This window comes from Callithrix jacchus, chromosome 4 (genome assembly GCF_049354715.1).
Source record: "Callithrix jacchus isolate 240 chromosome 4, calJac240_pri, whole genome shotgun sequence".
Classification (NCBI taxonomy): domain Eukaryota; kingdom Metazoa; phylum Chordata; class Mammalia; order Primates; family Cebidae; genus Callithrix; species Callithrix jacchus.
The window spans coordinates 36611678-36618572 of NC_133505.1; the positions used below are offsets into that span (position 1 = coordinate 36611678).

The 6895-nt window shown below is 49.4% G+C and overlaps 1 pseudogene across 1 annotated transcript; it reads right to left on the reverse strand.

Annotated features, from left to right (window-relative positions):
• Positions 1 to 391: 391 nt before the first annotated feature.
• LOC118151284 (saoe class I histocompatibility antigen, A alpha chain-like) lies at positions 392 to 3784 on the reverse strand (annotated as a pseudogene). Its single transcript, XR_013533909.1, has 4 exons — positions 3493 to 3784; positions 1812 to 3384; positions 945 to 991; positions 392 to 779 (listed from the first exon to the last, which is right to left on the reverse strand). The product of XR_013533909.1 is annotated as a saoe class I histocompatibility antigen, A alpha chain-like (transcript).
• Positions 3785 to 6895: the final 3111 nt, after the last annotated feature.

The window sequence follows — 6895 nt, forward strand, 5'->3', positions numbered from 1 at the left end:
TTATAGATTCATGAGTTGGGATTGGAGCCAGCACCAAGATCACTGGAACCAGGGCAGGGAGAGAGGGCAGGAGAGCAGAGCAGAAGAGGAGCCCTAGAAGGAGGGCAGGAGCTGAATGGGTCTGAAAATTTGTCTCAGAAACACAGAGACTCCTGTGTGCAGGGGCCACCCTGGGTGATGTGTAACTCTCTGTGGTCACAGCTCTTGCTGGACAAGTTTCTACTGAAGGGACAAGGACAGTGGAGCAGTGCAGCTGACCCAGCTGAGGACTGACCACAGAAAGCCCATAATGGACTCAACAGCAACTGGGCACAGGCCCACACTCGGCTCCTCACAGCCTTCTCCATCCCCACCTGCAACAGACTCAGCACAGTGAACATGCAGATTCTGGAAGGTTCTCAGGTCTTTATTTTCTCTCTCAAATTTTAGGAATTGACTAATTAACCCATCAACTTCTCATGGCAAATATTTGAGAAAACAAATTTATATTCAGATTCTCATTTTCAGTAGGGAAGTAAGAGGTTGCAGCTCAGTGCACCATGAAGTTGAGACAGAGATGGAGGCACCCAGCCCCACCTCTCTGGGACAGGAAAGATGACTGGGGAGGGAACACGGTGGACACGGGGTGGTCTGTCTCTCCACCTCCTCACTTTCTGCTAACAGGGACACAGACACATTGAGATGCCTTTGTAGAAAGAGATGCCAGAGGCTCTTGAAGTCATGGAGAGAGGCGTGAAGAAATCCTGCGTCTCAGTCCCACACAAGGCAGCTGTCTCAAGCTACAGCAAACAATAGTTATGAACAAATTCAGGTCAGTCATGGTAAGTGATGACACTCTGAACAGCCCACCACACCCTGGAAATGTCACAATCAATGAATGCCCATTACCCAGTCCTGTCCCCTCTGCCCCAACCCTGTCCATTTCAGATCCTGCAAGGCCTCACCTTACAAGCCCTGAGAGACACATCAGAGCCCTGGGCGGTGTTGCTGCCTAGGGTAGAAAAAAAATAGAACCTGGTCAGAGCCCGCGGGAGATGTGGGACAGAAGAAATTATGGGGTGGGTGAGTTCCTCCACACTCCTGCCCCCACCACTTAGACGTAGCCTGACAGCAGCTCCCTCTTTTTCCACCTGTGGGAAGAAAATGTCCTGTGAGGGGACAGGGATGAGGCAGGGCCATGAAATCTTAGAGGAACCTCCTAGTCTTGAACCCAAGAGGAGTTTCCAGAACTATGACTACAAACCCAGGGCAGCATCAGGAAACATGAGGAAAGCAGGTGTGGGTCCTGGACCAACCACCCTCCTAAGGTCTGTCCTTAGCAGGGACCTTCCTCTGACTTGTGAATGCTGGAATAAGGACCCCAACACCAGAGTCATCAAGGTGATACATCTGTCTTTTATTGTCACATGTGCTTCACAAAAGAATAAGTGCTGGCATACAAGGACCCAGGCTGGGTTGGCCCGTGTGTGGATGGTGCTTCCTAGTAATGAGGCAGAGAACACTTCCACCTGGGGCTTGAAACCCCTAGTAGAACAAGAAAACCCAGACCCCACCCCTCACCCCTTCCCTACCTGAGCCCTTTTCCCTCCACATCACAACAGCCATCACAGCTCCCATGACCACAGTTCCTACGACAGCTAGGCCAGCAATGATGCCCATGAAGGGGATGGTGCGCTGGGAAGACAGCTCTGGGCAAAAAGGGGAAGGTAAGGGGTCCTGACCCCAGGCCTCAGCCCTGACCCTGCTGAAGGGCCCCAGAAGGGCTCCTGCTTTCCCTGAGAAGAGATGTGACCCCCCAATCGCCTCCTTACCCCATCTCAGCGTGAGGGGCTCTGGCAGCCCCTCGTGCTGCCCATGGCACGTGTGTATCTGCTCTTCTCCAGAAGGCACCACCACAGCCGCCCACTTCTGGAAGGTTCCATCCCCTTCTGGCCTGGTCTCCACAAGGTGTCCTGAGTTTGGTCCTCCCCATCCTGCTGCCAAGTCAATGTGATCTTTGCAGGGTAGAAGCCCAGGGCCCAGCACCTCAGCCTCATGGTCAGAGATGGGGTGGTGGGTCACGTGTGTCTTGGGGGTTAGTGAAAGGAAGAGTCAGAAAATTCAGTCACTTTGCATTTCTCATGAGACACCCAGCAGCACCCATGTGGTTATCCTGAGAATGGACAGGACGCCTGGGGTGGGGACGGGAGCACAGAATGCAGACAGCAGCCTGGACACAGGCACCTGGGATAATCTCCTGTTCCTTGGAAAGTTCTAGTCTCTGAGGGAGCAACAGCGACTTCTGGTCCTGACCTGAGTGGAGGCCTAAGGACTCAGAAAAGCTGGAATCAGAGCTTCAAATTCATTGAGTCTGAGGCAGAGAAAAAGGCCTGAGAGAAAAATTCATGGTGCCCAAGGGTGCTGCAGGGGTCAACTGGGACCCCTGATCAGTATTCCAGGGACTGTCTTCCCTCCATTTCCTCAGAGAAGTCATCCTTTAATTGTCCTAGAGAGCCGAGGGGGCTCTCAAAAGAAACTCAGGAAAACTCTTGCAATTCTCCATTCAACCGAGGGCGATATTCTAGCGCTGATCCCATTTTTCTCCCCTCCTCATGGGAGGCCATCCCGGAAGATCTATAGATGAGGAAGGCTCCCCACTGCCCTGCTACCCGCGCTGCAGCGTCTCCTTCCAGTTCTCCAGCTATCTGCGGAGCCACTCCAGGCACCTGCCCTCCAGGTAGGCTCTTCACTGCTCCGCCACACTGGCCGCCTCCCACTTGGGCTGGGTGATCTGAGCTGCTGTGCAGGAGGCTGTCCAGGAGCGCAAGTCCTCGTTCAAAGAGAGGTAATCCTTGCCGTCTTAGGCTAACTGGTAATATCCGCAGAGGAGGCGCTGGTCAGACCCCAGGTAAGCCCTACCAACCGAGCCCCGCCCCCGCCCGGACCAATCCGTGGGGATTTTGGCCTAAACTGAAAATGAAACCGGGTAAAGGAGCCTGGGCCTCTCCCGGGTCGAGGGTCTGGGCGGGTCTCGCAGCCTCGGGGTGGATGTCGGAACCGGAGACTCACGGGGACCTGGGCTGTCCGTGGGGGATGGGGAGGCGTCGTGACCTGCGCTCAGGGCCGAGGTCACTCACCGGCCCGCTCTAGTTGTAGTGGCCGCTCAGGGTCCGCCGGTTCCCTCGGAAATTCTGTGCGGCGGCCTTGGCTTTCTGCGCCTCCGGGTCCCAGTACTCCGGCCCTCCTGCTCCACCCACCGCGCCCGCGGCTCCATCCTCGGACTCGCGGCGTCGCTGTCAAACCGCACGAACTGCGTGTTGTCCACGTAGCCGACTTCGAAGCACCGGGGCTCCCCGCAGCCTGGCCGTGACATAGCAGTGTTGAAATACCTCATGGAGTGGGAGCCTGGGGGCGAGGAGGGGCTGAGACTCGCCCGATCCTCCTCCCGGCGCGGCTCCCCGGGCCCCTCCCTCCTCCCCGCAGAGGCCATTTCCCTCCCGACCCCGCACTTACCCGCCCAGGTCTGGGTCAGGGCCATGGGCCCCGAGAGCAGCAGGAGGAGGGTTTGGTCCCCCAGGACCTCCATCCTTGGTGTCTGGGGAGAAGCTGAGTCCCAGTGGGTGACTGGGAACTTCAGAACCTGGACCACGGCGACGTTGATTGGCTTGTCTAGAAACCCGACACCCGGTGGAAGTGGGAACTTAGGCGGAGTCTTGAGTATCCTGGAGGAAGGACCCTACACAGTTTGGGAGAAGTGAAAACTCAGGCTAGTGTGGAATCTCCAACGCTGCGCCTCCTCAGTGATAACGTGCACGGACTCGTGGCGTGCACTTTGGAGCGCAACACCCTGAGCCACTGCCGGGACCTGGGACTTTGTCCCTATCCCTCTTCTCCTACATCAGGCCTCTTTGTCACACTGTCTACCTGAGTCCTGGCCAAGGATCTGTCTGTGGAAACCAGGGAGAGACCCCCAGGCTGCGCCCAGCTCCTCCCCTTCACTTCTTGTCTTGGAATCCCCCTCCCTGAACTGGACTCCCTGCCTCCTACTCTCCTTACCTCTCCCCTTGGACGCTTGTACAAGGACACTCAACATGGGGAACTTGATGCCAGAGAGTGAGCTCACCCTGGGAATGGGGGTTAGAGACAGGGGTTTTCTCTTTAAACCTGGTGAAGTTGTGTCTGAAAGCACCGGATAGAGATTCTCATAGAGTCCAGTTTCCTTTTTGTTTATTAATACAGTAGGTAACACAATATTGTTAATTCTTGAATGATTAGAATTCCAATCTGTAAAAGACCTGGGTCAAAACAGCATCACAGTTAAACTCTCAAAACTCCTAAGTTTTACTTTCCCAGACTATGGATCTGTGACTCTGGTTGCTGCATTTAAAATTGTCTTCATTCCCTTGCCCGAGTTTCCCTGTGTGAGTCTTAATAGAAAGAAGCAGGTTTGTTACTGTATATTGCAACCGGGAGCCTGTAGTCCTCACTCAGAGTTGCAAGCGCTCCATGCAGTCCCAATGCACCAGCACTGCCTGTTTTCATGAACTATGCACATGTAAGCAGTGTGCATATTTTATTTGGACACTTAGTATTTTTATAACTCACTTTTTTCTTTAATCATTAAGAGGCCATTAATTTTTAGGAAGTCCCACAAAATGTATCAAAGAACTCTTTGCTAGGCACCTCCACTGCTTTAGAATTCTTTCCCCTGCTCCTTTTCCTTACCCCCTGCTTCTCCCACCCTTTTCTCTGCCCCTCTCATCCCTCATACCCTCCCCTCCCCTTAGTCACTGCCACCCTGTCACCCCTGAATTGTGGCACTGACACTGTCCCTCACTTCCTGCCTGTCTGTTCTCCCTACAGTGATCAGCAGCTGCTAATGTCGCTCAGGTCGTGTCATTTCTTCACTTACAATGGTCAGACTTTGCTCTGCCGTTTTACTACACGTTTTCAATTTGTCTCATATCTCACAGTTTCTGTTCCTCCTTTGCTACTTTCTTATGTGTCAAGGAAACATATTTTAGTTTATGGTTTTAATTCTCCTACTGGCTTTTGACTATATTTCTTTACACAAATTTTTTGTTTTAATAATGGAAACTGGATGCTTTGACTTTTCACAGTGAAGTTCAGATAATATTAAACTACATCCAGCAAAATAAAGGACAGTTAAAATGTTATAGTTTCATTTAACCTATCACTATGCTATTATTGTTGTTTATATTACATCAGTATACATTATATACTCAACAATACAGATGTAATACTCTGTTTTAGACAAGCAGTCATATGTCTTCAGGAAATGAAGAAAATGAGTGTGTATGTGATATGTGTGTGTGTGTGCATCATTTCTGTTGTTAATTGTTCCTTTCTGTGTATCTGGGTCACCTTCTAGCATTATTTCCCTTCAGCCTGAAGAATCTCGTTGAATTACATGTAGTACAGGTCCCCTTGGAAATGAGTTTTATGGTTTTGATGATCTAAAAATGTCTTTATTTTTGCCTTCCTTCCCCCTTTTCTTTTCTGCTTATTGGGGCATTTGCATGTAATAAAATTTACCAGTTTTGGCTGCACTTTTTGGTGAATATCATTAATTTGTAGTCATGTAACTACCACACTGGTCAGTAGAGAAACACCACATGCAAAGAACCCTCTGCTAGGCTCCTCCACTGCTTTAGAGTCCTTTCCCCTGCTCCTTTTCCTCACCTCCTGCTTCCCCAGCCCTTCTCTCTGCCCCCTCATCCCTCACACCCTCCTCTTTCCTAGTTCCCACAGCCCAGTCACTCCAGAATTGTGGCATTGTACAGTTTGTTTTCCCTAGAAACTTTCTTTCTGTCCCTTTCTAGTCAATCCTTCCCACCCTCACCCACTTCCCTTCACTCAACCACTGCTCTGCTTCCTGTCACTGCAGTAGTGTATTTCTAGAATTTCATGGACATGCGATCATATGTGATGCAGTCCGTTCTTTGGCCTCTCACTCAGCCTGACAATGTTTGAGATGATGTCATTTATTCATTTTTGTTGCTGAGCAGCTGCCGAGTATTGCTGGAATCCCAGTTTATTCACTGGTTTCTCTATTCTCCTCCACTTGATAGAAATGTGGATTACTCCAGTTAGGGTGTGTTATTAATGAAGCCACTATAAATAACTGCTTACAAATGTGGACTTACATTTTTAATTCTTTTGGATAAATACATATTTGTGGAATTGCTGGGTCATGTGGTAATGGATGGGTAGCCATATAAGAAATTGCCAAACCCCTTTACAAATTGGCTGAAACATTTTTTGCATTCCCACCAGCAATATCAGGCATTCCTATTTTTTCCATGTTCTTCCCAGTATTTAGATTTATCATACTTATTTTTAACTGTACCTATTCTAGGTGATGTGTGGTGGTTTCTCATTGTGGTTTTAACTTTCACTTCTTTGATGACTAGTATTGTTTGGTATCTCTTCATTTTCATCTCAGTGACTTATTACATGTATTTTATGAACTATTTTGCAAATTCAGTGATTAATTCCAGACACTTTTTCAGAATTTCCTAGTGTTTTCTACATATGCAATGAAGCTGGTGACAAAAAAGACATTTATTTATTTATTTCCTATCCATTAATGTTTTTCCTTTTAAAATTATGTTTGCTTGGTAGAGATGAAGTCTCAGAATCAGGCTGGTCTTAGACTCCTGAGCTCAAGTGATTCTCCCACCTCAACGACCAGAAATGTAGGGATTACAGGCATGAGCCAACATGCCCAGTACTTCTATTGGTCTTTTATTTCATTTTCTTGCCACGTTGCACTCACTGGTTAGGATGCCTGCTAAGTGTTTAAACAAGAATGATGAGAGCTCACATGTTTGTTGACAAGGAACTTAAACAAATTTACAAGAAAAAAACCAGCCCCTTCAAAAAGTGGGCAAAG